General features: G+C 38.5%; 1 long non-coding RNA gene across 1 annotated transcript; it reads left to right on the top strand.

Moving 5' to 3' along the window:
• Window positions 1–1,172: 1,172 nt before the first annotated feature.
• Window positions 1,173–18,839, top strand: LOC107709303 (uncharacterized). The gene is made up of 3 exons (XR_001636482.1): window positions 1,173–1,313; window positions 16,615–16,900; window positions 18,678–18,839. It is a non-coding gene; the product is annotated as an uncharacterized LOC107709303 (long non-coding RNA).
• The last annotated feature ends 432 nt before the right edge of the window (window positions 18,840–19,271 follow it).

The raw sequence follows: 19,271 nt of genomic DNA, 5'->3' as shown, positions 1-19,271 counted from the left end.
TTTTTTTTTCTAGCTATAGCTGTCAGGTAAACAGGTGAACATAAAAATCCCAGCCTTTATAACGAAGTTAGGTTGTTGTTTTTTTTCATGAGGAGAGGCAGGCTTCCTTCACCCTACTGTGACTTACAGTATACTAAATAATAGGCTAGTCACCAGGGTCATTAAAAAAAAACCAATAGGTAACTCTTAAGGTGTAAATGCATAAATTATGAGTTATCTGTCAATTTACTGCATTCAATAGGAATTAAAACACTTGCAAAAGGGAAAGATGTCTAGAACTGCACTAATGCAGATAAAGGACAATTGCTTCAACAGAAGATACATTATACAGTATAACACTGTCTGCAAATTATAACTGGTTGTCTATGACAGGTTTCTTGATATGCTGTTACAGCCAAAGCACTGTCAAATCAACTGAACATAATGAATCTGTGAAAAGAATCCCCTTAAGAAAATATGCCATGTGTTTGGCTGCCACCAATGAATCGCAAAAAGAAAACCAAGCAACTGTGAAAACCTCTAATTTGTCAAGTGTCAAAATGATAATCATTTATTCCAGGAAGGGCATAACAGCAGCCCTTAATGATACATCTGCGAGACAAGCTAACAGGTCTCTGCTATCAATGGCTGAGCCAATGTGCTGCAGCATACTGAATAGAATGAGGTAATAGTCTAGGGTGACCATATGTGCCATTTTCCCAGGACGGGTCCTTGCCAGGATTTCTATATTGCCTAAAATATGATATATTATAATATAATTATTGCCTAAAATATCTAGGTTTTGGCTTTGTTTGCGTGTGCAGACCGATCGGTGTATGACATCAAAATACCATACAGACGGTTCCTTGTGCTTTCAAAATGCTCTAGAGGTATTTTGATGTCATACACCGATAGGTCTGCACACGCAAACAAAGCCAAAACCTAGATATTTTAGGCAATATAGAAATCCTGGCCAGGACGCGTCCTGGGAAAATGGCACGTATGGTCACCCTATAATAGTCCATACTTTAAAATCGCGCTTTTGGACGCAACGCATTGGGTTTGACGTAAGTGACGCTAAACGCCATTGGATCTGGCGTGTCATGTGACCGATTGCGACGCGGTGCGTTCAAAAAAGCAACCGCGAATGACACATGAACGCGATGACGAATAGTTTGATTATATTAGCAATAACGGCTTCAGAAGACTTAGGATATTGCATACCAATCATATGGACATTTTTTATGGATTAATTTTACAGATGCATATGGATTTATGCTAAAACTTTTCTAAGGAGGCTGTTGGCGCAAGTGATTCCCACTTTCGGATCTGCGGTCTGTTTCTTTAAGGTTACCTATATTTGTTGCTTTTGTACGGTTATAATAATCGTACAAAAATCAAACCGTACTTTAGAATGTAATAAATAAGCACATACCTGTTCAATCACGTAAACTCTGACAAATGTGTCTCCTAGGTATTCCTTTGAGGGTTATAACGTTAATCCAAAAGTGTGCACATTTAGGGAGATATCAATGGAATATTTTATGATTACTTATGATATTTTCATCAGTCATGTCCATCTTTACTTAATTGTGAGGAACAGTGCGGCCCAACTGTTTGTTTATTGACATGCATTATGCACAGAGGCCGCTTTTGAACTCTCATGACCAGCAAAGAAGCACTATTCCGTCATATGACTTAAGGATATCCATCCTCACATTTCCATATATGGATAGAATAATGTTTATATTCATAAAGACAGTCAGGGGAGATGTTTCACAGATGAAACAATAAATACTGCAGCATATCAGACATGAGTGAGTGCTTATTGGTTTATGTGAGTGGATTCATTTTGTCCTTTGAGAGTTTCCTCTTTCGATATTCACATGAACTTAGATAATGTTTCATAAAACTCAGTTTATGAGTTATTCTCAGATCAGAAATAGAACATTATTGAATTTGCGGCTTTTCCTTTATTGTGTTTCTATACTCTGACGAGGACAGTTTGCTATTTTTTAATACAGCAATCTTATGCAAATAAATTACCACTTTAAAATAAATTCAAGCTAATAGTCTATTTTCTAAGACTTAATGTTGATCAAATCCCTAAATTAATTTAATGCTTCTGTGGAACACAAAATTAGATGTTAGGCACCTTTTGCTGTCACTGTTTGGAGCACACAATGAAATATAAGATGTATGTACATGTTTCAATTCCAAAACCCTAACAACATTTTCAATGAGCAGATGACTTAAATTTTAGTCTGTTCCACAGAAAGCTATGACTTTAGAAGACATTGAATATAGTGCATAATTAAGTTGTGTGAACATATTTTATACTTTTATGGGGCTTCTGCATCTTTTTCTACCCCAGAAATTAAAGATATAATCCCTCAACAATCTTCACAAATTCTCCTTTTGTGTTCTGCTTAAGAAAGTAAGTCACAGGAGTTTGGAATGACATCAAACTAATTTTCATTTTTGGATGATTCCTTGAATGGAACTGAAAGTCTTTTGGTTTAAAATGGTTTATTTCCTATGTTTTTAATTCCCAGGCTTAGATTTTGCTTTGCAGTTACTCTGATGTTTCCTAAGCTATCTCTACATATTCATTTATCATATTATGCTGAATCATACTCCCTTTTACAAAAGTCTGTGAGGTATGCCTATTTATCAGATGAGGTTTATACCAGCTCTGAGTTGTTGCACTAGAGGCAAAGCAAAATAAATGTATGCAACATGCATTTTTAAATACTGCACACCTCTGACTTTTACCTCAGATAAACTTATATGCAAAACCTGGTCATTTCACTGCTTCCTTGTACTAGTCATGTATAATTCATCAATGTTTATTACCATGCTAGCCAAATTACCAAACCTGAAGCGTAAATATCATACGTCTTCTGGCAACAGACAGCGTCTTAAAAGTGCAGATGCTTTGCTTCACCGTGTCTGATTTTTCCATCTTACTGTTTGTTCCCTTAATGACACCTGTCTACAAGTGTGATGCTTCTACCGTGAGCCCCTCGCACACCTTTCATCCTGCAGATTAACTTTCAAATATGTAGGGTGAAATTACAGCACTAGTAAGCGCTTGAAGCGGCACTGTCAAATTTGAGCCACTTTAGTCATTGCTGCACTCTCAGGTTTTCATTCACTACATTTGCCCGGACTCCACACGGCCTTGACTGTGTCTAATCTATTTAAACACTCTCCCATTGGTTCTCATGCAAGGTTGGATTCATCTTTCTACTTTTTGTAAATGTGATATGAGGTGGCGTGCTATTGTACTGCCTCCTATCTTCTCATCTCTTTCTACACTTTTATCTTCCTCATCTCGTGACACTCCTCCTCCTTGGCAATTCGGTTCCTCTCAATATTCAGTTGTGTTTTCTTCAAGGTCATAGGCAGTGACAGGTTCTTTTTCTGTTCAAGCTGTAATGCAATCTTTCAGTCATCTTCTAGAGGTGTTCTCTCTCTCTCTGTGTGTTCGACAAATCACACTCATATTCCCTACCAACTAGTTTGTGATGCAAATCCTATTTAAATCTGTTACTTGCTGGCACCGCAGGCCTGAGAAACCAAGAGCGACCTGTGTCAAGTGATCACAGCAATTTGCAAAACAAGAACACATTTATGTTATGAAACGCCCTCAGATGCGCTCTGGCTTACAGTACAATACTCAGGGATAAAATTCTGTAATGCAACTGATCCCTGATAATCACATGATTAATGATACGCTTCTATCCTATGCATATTTATAGCCAGTAGCAATAGCATTGAGTTCCTTTTAAGTACACTTGAAATACATGATTAAAGAATATATATGGAATTATGAATATATGAACATGCAATGATACAAAAAGGCCACCAGGGTACAAATATGGTTATTAATAGTGCTGCTTGCTAAAGAAATGACAGACACTATTGTTTGGGGTCGGTTAGACTTTTTAAAAATGTTTTTGAAAGAAAGTTCTTACGCAAACCAAAGCTGCATTTATTTGATCAAAAATACAGTGAAACAGTAATATTGTGAAATATCATTGCAACGTAAAATAATTGTATTATTGTATTTCATATATTTTAAAATGTAATTTATTCCTATGATGGCAAAGCTGAATTTTCAGCATCACTACTCCAGCCTTCATTGTCACATGGTCCTTCGGAAATCATGCTAATATGCTGATTTGGTGTTCAAGAAACATTTCTTATTATTATCGATGTTGAAAACAGTGCTGCTTTATATTTTTTGTGGAAACTGTGATACATTTTTTAATGATTATTTGATAAAAAGAAAGCTCAAAAGAACAGCCTTTAAAAAAAAAACTTCTCTACAAAACCCCCTAATCTTTAGCACTTTTTCTCAACAATGGTGCACCAATCATAACTCATCCATAGCTCCCAGCATGCATTGCGACATTAATAAATTATACAGCTGCGTTGTCTTAGTATTTTCTTTGGCCTCAGCCCCTGCCTCGACAGGATGTCTGCTCCCATATTGAGATCCAGGAACGTGAACTGCTCTCAGCGAGAGGAGTTTGCCTAACTAAACTAAGAGACTAAGAGAGAGTTAAAGAACCTTTAAAGAACTATACATGGGCTTACAGGTTTTACGGTAGTGGTGCTATATAGCACCGCATCGACTCCAAAGAACCGCTGAAGAACCATACAGGGGCTTAACATGTTCTTTATACAGTAGTAGTGCTATATAGCACCTTAACCACTCCAAAGAACTGCTGAAGAACCTTTTTTTTTTTAGAGTGTAGGTATTAAAACAAAAGCGAACATATCTGTCACCATTTGAGCTACAGACATGATTGATATCTCAAATTGTTTGTTTTTAAAAGGTGTTTGTGGTTTGTCTTATTATGCTAATTACTAACACCAGTCATGGGCTTCTTTATTTAGAATAATCTAGTTTCATTAACATTAAAATGTAAGACCATATTTTGTGTGAGAAACTTTTCTACAAACATAAGAACACTTTTATGCAATTATATGTGAATGAGACCCACTGTGATCAATATAAAAATAATAAAACCGTGGTGTCTTGTTTTAAAGTATTTTAGATTCCAGTTATTGTTACAGTAAAATATATATATACAGTGGGTACGGAAAGTATTCAGACCCCCTTAAATTTTTCACTCTTTGTTATATTGCAGCCATTTGCTAAAATCATTTAAGTTAATTTTTTTTCCTCATTAATGTACACACAGCACCCCATATTGACAGAAAAACACAGATTTGTTGACATTTTTGCAGATTTATTAAAAAAGAAAAACTGAAATATCACATGGTCTTAAGTATTCAGACCCTTTGCTGTGACACTCATATATTTAACTCAGGTGCTGTCCATTTGTTCTGATCATCCTTGAGATGGTTCTACACCTTCATTTGAGTCCAGCTGTGTTTGATTATACTGATTGGACTTGATTAGGAAAGCCACACACCTGTCTATATAAGACCTTACAGCTCACAGTGCATGTCAGAGCAAATGAGAATCATGAGGTCAAAGGAATTGCCTGAAGAGCTCAGAGACAGAATTGTGGCAAGGCACAGATCTGGCCAAGGTTACAAAAAACTTTCTGCTGCACTTAAGGTTCCTAAGAGCACGGTGGCCTCCATAATCCTTAAATGGAAGACGTTTGGGATGACCAGAACCCTTCCTAGAGCTGGCCGTCTGGCCAAACTGAGCTATCGGGGGAGAAGAGCCTTGGTGAGAGAGGTAAAGAAGAACCCAAAGATCACTGTGGCTGAGCTCCAGAGATGCAGTCGGGAGATGGGAGAAAGTTGTAGAAAGTCAACCATCACTGCAGCCCTCCACCAGTCGGGGCTTTATGGCAGAGTGGCCCGACGGAAGCCTCTCCTCAGTGCAAGACACATGAAAGCCGGCATGGAGTTTGCTAAAAAAACACCTGAAGGACTCCAAGATGGTGAGAAATAAGATTCTCTGGTCTGATGAGACCAAGATAGAACTTTTTGGCCTTAATTCTAAGCGGTATGTGTGGAGAAAACCAGGCACCTGTCCAATACAGTCCCAACAGTGAAGCATGGTGGTGGCAGCATCATGCTGTGGGGGTGTTTTTCAGCTGCAGGGACAGGACGACTGGTTGCAATCGAGGGAAAGATGAATGCGGCCAAGTACAGGGATATCCTGGATGAAAACCTTCTCCAGAGTGCTCAGGACCTCAGACTGGAACTAAGGTTTACCTTCCAACAAGACAATGACCCTAAGCACACAGCTAAAATAACGAAGGAGTGGCTTCACAACAACTCTGTGACTGTTCTTGAATGGCTCAGCCAGAGCCCTGACTTAAACCCAGTTGAGCATCTCTGGAGAGACCTAAAAATGGCTGTCCACCAACGTTTACCATCCAACCTGACAGAACTGGAGAGGATCTGCAAGGAGGAATGGCAGAGGATTCCCAAATCCAGGTGTGAAAAACTTGTTGTATCTTTCCCAAAAAGACTCATGGCTGTATTAGATCAAAAGGGTGCTTCTACTAAATACTGAGCAAGGGGTCTGAATACTTAGGACCATGTGATGTTTCAGTTTTTCTTTTTTAATAAATCTGCAAAGATGTCAACAATTCTGTGTTTTTCTGTCAATATGGGGTGCTGTGTGTACATTCATGAGGAAAAAAAATTAACTTAAATGATTTTAGCAAATGGCTGCAATATAACAAAGAGAGAAAAATTTAAGGGGGTCTGAATACTTTCCGTACCCACTGTATATATATATATATATATATATATTTAACCTGGATTAACATTCCATCTTGTAAAACTTCCATTTACTTCAGGGACACTGAAATTCACAACCAAAGAAATCTTCTAAAGAACAATGCGTACTACTGCATTTTCTGTCAAAACAGTGATATTTCTCTGACCCCTATTTTAGAAGTTAATCTTCTGAGGTATCTCTGTGCTGTCCAATGACGCTCTCATTTTTAATCTTCTGCTCTTGTGTTCTTCTGCTGTCACCTCCTGCCCTCTCTTTAGCTCCGCCCTCTTTGTGTTCTCTAAAGCAATTCCTCTTGAGAGCTGCACTCTTGTCATTTATATGTCCAACACCAAGTCCCCGTGGGGTCCTCGGTGACCTCTTCTGTGTACAACAACAAACCTGAGCTGCGCTGTTGCATGTAATAACGCGTAATCACTCTTACCCCGTGACCTACGCAGGTCTGCCGGGATGAGATTGGAAGTGAGACACGTATTCTTGTCCTTACTAACTGCCTCCAGCCATCACACTGAGCCAGGCATCATATTCTCAGTCTTGCCCTCTATGCTGACCCTTCGTCTTTGGTTTGTATGATTGGGCCCACCTGATTACAGGGATATAAGGCTGAGATGTCCGAACACGTCTGTGTCATTTTTAACCTGATGTCATTCTCAAGTTAGCAGGGATAAAATGGTTTGGCAGGGCTCAACAGTAAGAATGGCCTGATGGCCCGGAGCCTGTATAAAAGTTTCGGGCCAGTTTACATGAGCATGAAATTGTCCAACCATTGCTTCCTGTTCCACAGGATTATAAATATGAGGAACACAAAGCCAAATTCCCTTAAACATCCATCACAAGGGGTAAAACCAAAGAATATAGTTCTGTTGTGCAGAAGAAGATTGTTGAGCTTCACAAAATAGAAAGTGGCTGTAAGAAAAGAGCTAAAGCATTAAACATCCCCATTTCCACCATCAGGGCAATAATTAAGAGGTTCCAATCAACTAAAGATGTTACAAATCTGCCTGGAAGAGGACGTGTGTCTATATTGTCCTAATGCACGGGAAGGAGGAGAGTTGGTGAGTGAGTGACCAAAGACTCTCCAAGGATCACAGCTGGAAAATTGCAGAGATTAGTTAAGTCTTGGGGTCAGAAAGCCTAAAAAATATATCAAACAGCCCATACATCACCACATGTTGTTTGAGAAGGTTTCAAGATAAATCCTCCTCGCTCACCCAAAAACAAACTCCTGCATATTCAGTTGTCAGATGACTGGAACTTCAAACAGTACTGGCTTCTATGGTCAGATGAAACTAAAATCGTATAATGGGCTGTGGTTGCATCTACCATTAGGACAATGATCCAAAACAAACATCAAAATCAACACAAAAAATTTGTCACCGAGCACAAAATGAAGCTTCTGCCATGCCGTCCCAGTTCCCTGACCTGAACCCTATAAAATGAGAGGGGTGAACTGAAGAGAAGAAGCACCAACATGGAGCTGGGAATCTGAAGGATCTGGAGTGATTCTGGATGAAGAAGTGGTCTCTGATCTCGTCAGGTGTTCTCCAAACTCATAGAAAACTCAGAACTGTTATCTTGGGAAAAGGACGTTGCTATAATTGGGTGCCAATAATTGTGGCCAACATAAACTACAGAAAAACATTTATTTCATAATGAGATTTTTTCCCCCACATTCCATTGTTTTACTTCAATGATAGGTTGGAGTTTTGTAAAAATTTTTGAATGAAAGATCAAAAGTAAAACTTTGCAGATTTATTTTCACAGCCAACTTTGCTCATATTTACAGAGGGTGCCAATATTAGTAGAGGGCATTGTGTGTGTGTGTGTGTGTGTACTACTCCCAAAAAGTTAGGGATATTCGACTTTCGGGTGAAATTTCAGAATGCACCTAAAATGCACTATAACCTGAACTTAATTTGACCTTCTCTAAACTTTTGAATTCACATGTTCAACTGTTAAATGTTTCAGTACTAATTACATAACATGCTGTTCTCTAACGAGGTGATTAACCGCAAAAAAAGTGTCTGATCCATGAATTGACCACTAAATGTTCTGGTTCAATGACAATTTGTATTTAAACAGTCCTCTTCATCATGCTGTTCAAATTTTGATTTCATGAGACCAAGAGGACACCTAACAATTTATCAACAGTACCTGGCCTTTGCGAGGCTTCAAATGGGATGTTCTCAGAGGAAAGTTGCCACTGAGATTAAAGTGTCACAGAGTGTCATCAGCAGGTTGCAACAGAGACAGAGAGAGGAAGAGTCACAGAAAGGCATAGAAGTGGACGTCCTTGGGCCACATCCCATACTGATGACCGCTTCATTGTGAACAGTGCCCTGTGGAACCGGATTATGAATGCCACTCAAGATCAGACCATTTGAAACCGCTTATATCAGCATGGTCTGCGTGCTAGATGACCTGCAAGGATACCTGACCACGCCGCCAGGCACAGGCGTCATCGTCAGGGAGCATTTGCGCTGGACGAGGAACCAGTGGGCCTCAGTGCTGTTCTCTGATGAAAGTCGATTCACAATGAGCAGAAATGATGGCCGCCAATGCTGTTGGAGACGTCAAGGAGAATTTTATGCATCAGCCACTGTTGTCTGGTGTTACAATCTGGAAGACCTGAATCCCATAGAGTACCATAGAGTCATTGTGTAGAGGGTCATAACCCTGCACCCCAGAACCTCAATGACCTGAGGGCAGCCCTTCAAGAAGAGTGGGATGCTATGCCTCAGCAGACAACAAGTCGACTTGTGAACAGCATGAGACGTCGTTGTCAAGCTGTAATTGATGCTCAAGGACACATGACAAGTTATTGAGACATTGACTTTTTTTGTTGTGGTATACCCACTACTGTTGATAGCTTTTGTTTCAATAAATAGTGAGAGATGAAGAAATTACCATTACATGCTTCGGCGCTACCGACGTCCGTCAATCTACTCCACAGCCAATCACGGGCCCCCTCCTTGCTCGGGCCCCGGGGCTTCAGCCCCGCCTAGCCCAATGGTTAATGCGGCCCTGATCACATGAATGTATTTTTTTGTTTTTATTTTATTTATTTTTATATATTATTTTTTACAAAATGATATATACAGCGAAGTATTGTGCATTTTGCTTTATTATATTTTTTTTACCCTTTATTTATTTATTCAATATTTAATTTAAAAAAATCATATGGTAGGATGAGTGAAAATGTTGGTTGGGAGAATTTCTGTTGGACCAATCAACTGATGACAAAGTCTTGATATTTTAATCTGGCTTTCTCCTGGTACCTACAGTTTGATCTTAAAATGGGTTCTGTTCGTTTGTTCATCGTTTCTATTTTTCAGGCCTGTCAAACCATTTTTTCTTCATTGTAAATAAAATAAAATAAAGAACAGATAGGATCAGAAATTTGAGCAAACAAGCTCAAGGCTAAATTCTTTCCATGTATTTAGAGATGACTAAACAGGTGATAGCAGTCTCAAAGCACAATCAAATACATCAATCACTTTCTTCTGATACGAGCAAGTAAATTATTCATCCTTTCCAAATAAAGGTCTCATCATGGCTGCCAAGATATCAGCTTGACATATGCATTAGACCGAGAGACGGTGATGTAATCCACTTGCAAAGCTGTGAAACCTCAAACCTTATAACATAGGGACACACACTTTTAACGAAATAGAAGACAGCGAAAAGAAGAGCATCGTCAGATAAATAACCTATTAACTGATTCTCTGTTCTCACCCTGTTCTGCTCGAAGGTCCCTTCAGAAACGTTTTAGGTGATGACAGCATGTGAGATTATATGGGAGCAGTAAGGCATTCATTTGGGACGAGGTCTGCTCTACTGCGTTGATTGAGGGATCACAACGGAGTCTGAAGGGAAAAGCGCACATGCTCTTCCCACACTGGAGCGTGCAATCCCAGTCAGAGCAGCTGTGGAGGAAGTCTGTCGAGAGTCTGCTCCAGTGTCCGGATGGAGTCGCGGGTTAATGTGGCGTCTCGTGGCAAGAGGGGGCAGGGGATGTAATTATGCTCAGGCTGAATGCTTACATTAATGAAGTTTTAGAGCTCAATGTTTCCTCAGGCCTCGCTATTGAGCCTTGCGCATAATTAGCAGCTCGCCTGATGAAGTTGTTAGGCTGAAGACAGCTTCCACCCCTACCGCTGATGACGTGCTCTACAGCGCCACTGATCGGCTCAAAGAAACTCACACTGATCAAAAGCAGGCTTCCCAGATGGCTTTTATGGTGCGGGGCGTGAACGATCAGCTATACCAAGTTCTGCCCTCAGGCATCAGATCTTACAGATCAGATCTTTTGTAGTTCACTTCTGTTATTCTTTTCCTGGACATGCGTTCAGGCCTTGAAAATACAACATGAATGACGTTCTGCTAATTGCTGCATTGTTCAGACCACCCTGATGGAAATGTGGATGCTGGTGTCTCCACAAGGCTTCTTAACTAGCATTAACATTTGCCTACCAGAAATACCATGTAGGTGGATGATAGTTTTTTTTTTTTTTTCATCTGACAGATGCTTTTATCTAAAGTGACTTATTTCAGGCAATACATTTTATCAGTTAGGCATTCCCTGGGAATCCAACCCATGACATTGTTAGCAGATGCATACTCATGTTCTGAATGGCCTTTGGCTTAACCTTAATCAGACTTTACTGTTGGAAGTCTATTTTTTTGCGGCAGAAAAAATGTAAATCTGACTTTTTATCTCACAATTCAGTTAAATTCTTTTTTTGTTTTTCTCAGATTTCCGAGTTTATATTTCACAACTCAGTTTTAATTTTCACAGTTGTTGTTTTTTTCACAAAGAATAAAAAATAAAGGTTCTGACTTTTTTCCTTCACAATTACAAGTTTATGTCTCACAATTCTGTCTTTATATCTGGCAAATCTGAGTCCATGTCTTGCGATGACTCAGAATTGCAAGCAAAAATCAGAATTGTGAGATTAAAAAGTCTACTTTTAACTAACTCACTAACCTTTCTTCCTTTTTCTCTCTTTCTTTCTTTCTTTCTTTCTTTCGCATGCACAAAAAAAAACAATTTAAGACTTTTTTTTTTTTTTAAATATCTTTATATTTATGTTCCATTAAAAAATGTTTTGAACAACATGAGGATGAGTAAATATCAATAGAAGTTTATTTTGTGAACTATTACTTTAATTTTGGAAATGACACCATTATGTAATCTTGCTTCATGTTTTATATATTCTCACACAGTATAAACGGCTCTTCATGTATTAAAATATAAAGTTTTATATTTTAGAAAAGGATTTGTTCCCACAGGAGCCTCATTCGAAATGCATGTGAATTCTATAGGTGCAAATGGGACATAGTTACCAATGCTATAGAAAGCCAGTGAAAATATAATATCCAAGACACTATGTGCCACTTCTGTCAAACCACATCCTCTGTGCTTTATTGGTAACATGTATGCATGCACACACACACACACACACACACACAATCATTTCCCAATATCACGCTCCATCAGTCGTGACATGGATTAACACTTCTTTCACACCTCTCCCACTTCACTTCCTCTGTTTTTTTGACACTTAAAAGCTCATATTTCAGGCCTGGTTCAGACAAGACAAGCAAACCCCTCTCACATCACAAAACCCTCGTGTTTCGTCACTGATTGTCAAAAGCTATATCTAGGCACACAGAAGCAGGCCACTTGAAAAATAATGTGTTTTTTGAACATTAAAGCATGTCAACATATTCTGTTACACCAAATACACAAAATAATGATCTTTAAAAAAGCATCATATGACCCCTTTAACTTTTATAAAGAATATCTCTTTGGATTTGAGACTTTAGTCTTTGCAACTTTACAGATCTTCTTTATGCACCAAGAGCTTGTAACACTCCAAAGAGAAAGGAAAAATTGAAATCGCATCATTTGACCCCTTTAATATATCTCAGTGCAACCAAAGAGCCTGGCGAGACTCTAGAGACCACTAGATTATCTGGAAAGGGTGTTTGTTTTCATCTGAGGAATCTGGAAAGCTGTACAAAGCATGTCGACACAGCAGCCGACTTGATGACCTTTCCTGTAGCACTTATGTCAGTCATAGCTGGATTTGAGAGTGGAGACTGGAGAGTAAAGAAAGATGAAGGGTTGAGGGCAAATTGACCTTGTGTCAGTTCTACAGGTTTAGTGAGACCACCGGAGTGAAACCCCAACAGACGTTTTAAGTAGTGAGTGTGTCAGGCTGAATGTGCTGCTGGAAGTCCACCTGACAGCACATGCACATACATACATTTCAGCCCACGGGAGTTTGAGATTGATAGGGCATAATTGCCCTCTGTGCACCGCCCTAGCTATGAATCACAGAGTGCGTGAAGAGGATGAAGGATGCTTGCAGAAGTGCGTGTGTGTGTGTGTGCCGGTAGAGATGGGAATCTTAAGGAATTTCGAGATTGTGGTTCTGATTACTATTCTTTAAAGGGTTAGTTCACCCCAAAATGAAAATTCTGTCATTAATTACTCACCATCATGTTGTTCAAAACCAGTAAGACCTCCGTTCATCTTCGGAACACAAATTAAGATATTTTTGATGGAATCTGAGAGCTCTCTGGCCCTCCCATAGACAGCAACGCAACTGAAATGTAACAGAAACGTAGCAAGGACATCGGTAAAACAGTCCATGTGACATCAGTGGCTCAACTTCAATTTTGCGAAGCTACCAGAATACTTTTTGTGCACTTTTTAAAAACCACCTCTACCAATTGTGCTCCAAATTTGGGTGTTATATTAGACAGCAACTTGTCTTTTGAAAATCATATTTCTCATGTTACAAAAACAGCATTTTTTCATCTTAGAAACATTGCCAAGCTACGGAACATGTTACCTTTTTCTGATGCAGAAATTACCTCTAGACTGGACTATTGTAATGCACTGCTAGGTGGTTGTCCTGCATCTTCAATAAACAAGCTACAGGTAGTCCAAAATGCAGCGGCTAGAGTCCTTAGCAGGTCAAGAAAATATGATCATATTACCCCAATTTTACAGTCTCTGCACTGGCTACCTGTTAAGTTCCGCATCCGTTACAAAATATTACTACTTACTTATAAGGCCCTTAACGGTCTAGCTCCTGCGTACCTGACTAGTCTTCTATTATGCTACAATCCATCACGCTCCCTAAGGTCGCAAAACTCTGGACTCTTGGTAGTACCTAGGATAGCAAAGTCCACTAAAGGAGGTTGAGCTTTTTTTATATTTGGCTCCCAAACTCTGGAATAGCCTTCCTGATAACGTTCGTGGTTCAGACACACTCTCTCTGTTTAAATCCACATTAAAGACACATCTTTTTAGCCAAGCATTCACATAATGTATCTCGGAACGTTGTACTTCAGCTATATCTGATCAAATGCACATTTTCATTCTTTTGCTTGGGTTGAACACATCATCTTTGCTTGGTTGGAACAGCAGCTACGCTAATTTAGTCTCTATCTGCTTCTCTGTTTCTGCCACGGGATTGCATCCCGAGGAAACTAGGAATTACATAAGCTTCAGTCTGGATCCAACCCTTACGAAGGTCTGAGATGACCGAACACCTGAGAAGAGATGATGCCAACCCCCCAGAAGACCTCAGATGATGCTAACCCTGGAACAACATATAAAACTACCAAATTTTGCTTAATCGCAACGTTTAATTGCAATCACAAAGTTTAATCGCACCATATAATCATTGCAGTTAATAGTGTTCACCGTCTGTTTGATTACGTGTAATTTGTAACTAACTGCATGATTCTTTCTGTACATTTCTGCCATAGTCACCACTAATAACCTACTCCTAAATGTAATGTAGAAACATTCATATTTTCTGTAAAGCTGTTTTGCAAAAGATTGGTATCGTGAAAAGCGCTATACAAACAAACGTGAATTGAACTGAAATTTAACTACTCTGATTGCGCTGTAAAAATTTGCCCAACTAAAAAGAACTGAATCATAATCAGTCATTCGTTGGTGAATTGGACTACACTGTAAAAAGAACCAGCTCATATAGGCAATTTGTTCTGAAATAGAACTATGCTTGTTGTTCTGTATGTTTTTGAATCACTGTTAAGAACAGCTTATAGGAGTCGTTTATTCGCAAATTAGACTCCTCTGGTCAAGCTGAATGTTTTTTGATTCACTGAAAAGAAGTGGCTCATAGTAATTCATTCAGGATTAGAACTACAGTAGTCATTTGAGAATTAGACTACACTAGTCGTGCTGTATGTTTTTGATTCACTAAAAGAAACAGCTCAAAGAGGTCAGTGGTTCAGGAATCAAACAAAAAATCAAAACAACCAGAATGTTTCTGATTCATTAAAAAGAATTGACTCGAGATTATTTCATTCAGAATAAAAACTATACTGGGATGTGTTTCTCAAAAGCATTGTTTGCTAACTGTGGTCGCAAGTTCCACTGAACTCCATTGGTAATGACAGAACTTGCGACCATATTTACTTTTGGGAAACGAACCCATGATTGTGCTGTTTTGATTCACTAAAAAGAACCAGCTCATAAGTTATTTGTTTGAGAATTGAACTACCCTAGTCGAGCTGTATGTTCTTAATTCACTAAAAGATACATCTTCATTCATTCGTTCCAGAATTATACTTCACCGCATGTGCTGTAGATTCAGTTCAGATACTTTTAGCACAGTGTTCTACCTCTGGCGGAAGAATAACCTTCGAGAACCTTTAACAAAAGAGAAATGTCATGGAAAAACATTTGGCTATGGTATTAAAATAAATATGTAAATGCTCTGTTCTGAACACTGCGTGCACATCACACAATAAAGCTCCTTGCCATAATCCTTCCCTCTTGCTACAGCTGCACACCTACAGTCATTACACTGAAACACTCCACTGATGCACTAAATTGGTGTTTTGGCAACAAAAATATCTCTCAGAGGGTTAGACCTTTTCAGACAGTAATTGGTAAGGTACAATATTGTGTTTTAGCTGGCCTGCGTTCATCCCTTCAGCCTCTGAGCTCCAGGACGCCACTGCTGTACACATTAAATTCATTGCGATATATAATGTCAGCCTCTTTAACATGTTGTAGAGTGGAGCATGACGACAATCTCTTGTTGCACACAAGAGAGCAGTGTGAGTGGAAAGCTCCCGAGAACAGGAAGGAAATTACTATGAATAGCTAGTAACAACATTTTAGACGTTTTTGGCTGCAGAATAATAATGTTTAACCTTGTTGTGTAAGCTTTTTTTGCACGTCTCGCTTCTTATTTTCACTCTTTGGATCCAAATTACGCTCATTAGCTGAAAATTGATATCACACATGAGTAATTATAAAGTTGTGGCTTCCTGTGGGTCTTTAAAATGTTTCATACGTCAACAATTAAACGTCTGTTTTTATAACCCTCGCTATGCATGTGTTGGCAGTTTGTAGCGGTTCATTAAAGAATCGGTCGTGGCCATGAGATTATTGACACGTTCACTGTGGCTCTGTCACTTTGAAACCTTGTGAAAACTTTCAAACTGTATTTTTTTTCCTCCTGAAATCAATGTCAAGGCTCCATCATGTTGCTCATTAGCGTACAAAGTCATTATCTCTTCTTGAGAGGCTGTTGTTTGGTTTAATAGCTAAAGCTCTGTGACGTTTTTGAGATCAATATGATGAGCCGCCGCTCCACTCTGAGGAATTACGGAAAGTTGAAATGTAACTCAATATCGAGTTATATATTGAGGCGTGCTGACAAGGCGACAATGGCAGATGTGGACCAAAACATATAGAGTGTTGCTAAATAGAATCGATTCTTGAATCACCATCAGTCAAGATGATTTAAAAAAAAAGAGCCGTCCTGTCTCCTTTAGTGTGCTCTCTGATTTCCTCTTCCTCAGATCCCCCTCTCTTTATTTATTTGCCCCAGGTCTCATCCAATCGAGTGAGAGATCCTCCATGAAAAGGGCAGGCTGCCAAGCCACGGCGACTGTGACAGAGCAATGCATTAGGACATTAAGACACCCACTCCCTTGCTGAAAATCAATCACACACTTCTGCATGCATTATGGGCAGAGAAGGGCACCCGGCAGATTGCTTGCTACCTCTACGGCTGCAGTCGGGCCAGCCATACCTCCATGTCCTTTCTGTTCTTATCATGCCCTTGTTGAAGAGGAGGGTTGGGACCTGAAGACGCCAAAACGTCTGTTTCTCAGGTGAAGAAGTGGCTTACTGAACGCTTTGGCTGGAAGGTTGTTATCTTGAGGCTAGCAGGGCAGCATGGGTGTTTTTGTGAGATTAACCCAAAGCATGTGCAGACTGTGACGCTAGAAACTATAAGTGCAGTTTTCACAAAATAAAAGGGAAAAAAATACAAATACTTCCCAGACTAGCTTAGACCAGCAAGAATTTCCAAGCTGGTCCTTGCTGGTGGACCAGCATAGCTTAGTAAAAATTAGCTTAATACTCATGTTGTGTTGTAAATGACTTTTTATATTTGAGGTCCCAAAGACACCAAATGATATACATTTGAAAATATGATGGTAATTTGAATATTAAATGTTTACTTTGCATTCAGTTTGTTTTTAATACGTTAATCTGACCTAATCAAAATATTAACATGCATTGTTGAAACATTTTTACCACAAAGTAGCCATTCATTTTTCAAAATTAGTTTTTTGTGTTATTTTATAATTTTTTATTAATATTTTCTGTAAGACTTTACTTAAAGCCTTTATGTAAAATGCATTATAAATGCATTAATTATGCCTTGTAATGTACCGTATAATGCATTTTACAATCTCATTAATAATTGTAACTGCAGTTAATACATTATAACACTTATAAATTCATTTTTACACTATGCATTTTAAATTCAGTTATAATTATTTACAATATATAATGTATTACAATGCACATTATGAATAATTATAATGCATTATACCCTTTAATAGCCCTTTATAATGCATTATACACAAAGGTTTTAAGTAAAGTGTTACCATATTTTCTAATAAGATTAGGAACAGCCATAAAGTATCAACATGTTTCTTAAAAGTTCATCTTTTTTTTTTTTAGTTATTAAAAAGAGTCTAGTACACCCCAAACCATGCAGTGTTATATTTGCATTTTTATACTATACTATATTTATAATTATTTTATACTAATTTATAGTATGACTTTTTTTCTACTTTAGAACAATAAAGTTTTTTTTTTTTTAGCTGAAACCGTGGTCTTTGGTGATTCATAAAAGGCAGGTCAGTGGCTATTGTCATTTTAAGAGGCAAAAAAAAGCATATCAGGCAACACAAAATTTAAATCTGTGGCTCCTGACGATATATTGAGGTCTTATGAAGTGAAACAATTGGTCTGTGCAATAAACTGAACATTATTTATAATATTATTACCTGTGAGTAAATTAAAGGCAGAGTAAGTGATTTCTGGTAGCCAATGTTGATACTATCTTTCTGTCGCTCGGCTCGGCTAATGTCCGTCCCATGCACTGAAAGCTCTCTCCTCCACATCACGAGTAGACACGCCCCTTATTGCTGATTGGCTACAAGTTTGTTTTGCTATTCGGCCCGAATCAGTTTTCTAAAGTGTTTTTGAAAAATCACATACCCTGCCTTTAACAGCAAATTTTCAGTTTTGGGTGAACTATCCCATTAACAATAATTGCCCCGAACCCCCAAAAGAGGTGATCGATCAGGGAAGTATTTCAGGTTAAGCTTGGCAAAAAGCCTGTTGGCCATGTCAGAACACTAGAATCCTGTGCATTGTATTATTAGTCTACTCTTATGAGCTGTGTTTGTGGTCTTCAGTTTGTCATTCTGATCATTGGTAGATCTCTGTATTGTGGAGAGTAGGAACTGTAAGTCCTATGAGCTGTCTAGTGAGCCAATAAACACATTTAGCTCAACTCAATTAAATCCAGTCCCCCGTTCTGTTTCATTTGTTCTCACTAGTTGTTTTTTTCATAATGTTTCAACTATTCAGGATGACCAGCGGCGAGAGAAGATGAGGGAAGATGATTGTATGAATGTACCAGCAAGTGCAAAATGTGAAGAAAGTGGATAAAATAGACGCTGCAAAAGTAAAATGACGATATGTAGCAACACCTGATCTTGAGGCTGCTTATTTACATGTAGATTGGATCTGGGCCACCTTGCCATACATCATTTTATTTCTGCGTGGTGAGATTTATTTATTTATATTTTATTTTTTTCACTCCATTTATTCTTAGTGATTTGACTCTTTTTCAACTCTTTCAGCCCGCTGCAATTTATTCTTTATGTTCCTTGTTTATGGATACAATCATGATACATTATTAATCATGTTCCTATTAATGTTACAGTACCTTCTTGTAATATCACACAGTATCAGTTTTGAATGGAGAGAATTGATCCTACTTCAGCTTTTTATTATTCTATGTTTTAAAAACTTCAGCTACTCAAAACTATTTAAAACACTATAATGGTGCACAAGTAGCATTAATACACAGAACATAGTAGTCAGTGATGGCCTCTTCAATCAGTTAACATCTGGTTATGCTCTAGGAAAGAAAACAGGTCTGTGCAAGAATAAATCTTT

The sequence above is a fragment of the Sinocyclocheilus rhinocerous genome, unplaced genomic scaffold (assembly GCF_001515625.1).
Source record: "Sinocyclocheilus rhinocerous isolate Xijiao unplaced genomic scaffold, SAMN03320098_v1.1 scaffold1738, whole genome shotgun sequence".
NCBI lineage: Eukaryota > Metazoa > Chordata > Actinopteri > Cypriniformes > Cyprinidae > Sinocyclocheilus > Sinocyclocheilus rhinocerous.
Note: the sequence above shows the minus strand (reverse complement) of the source record. Positions and strands in the feature narration are given on the sequence as shown.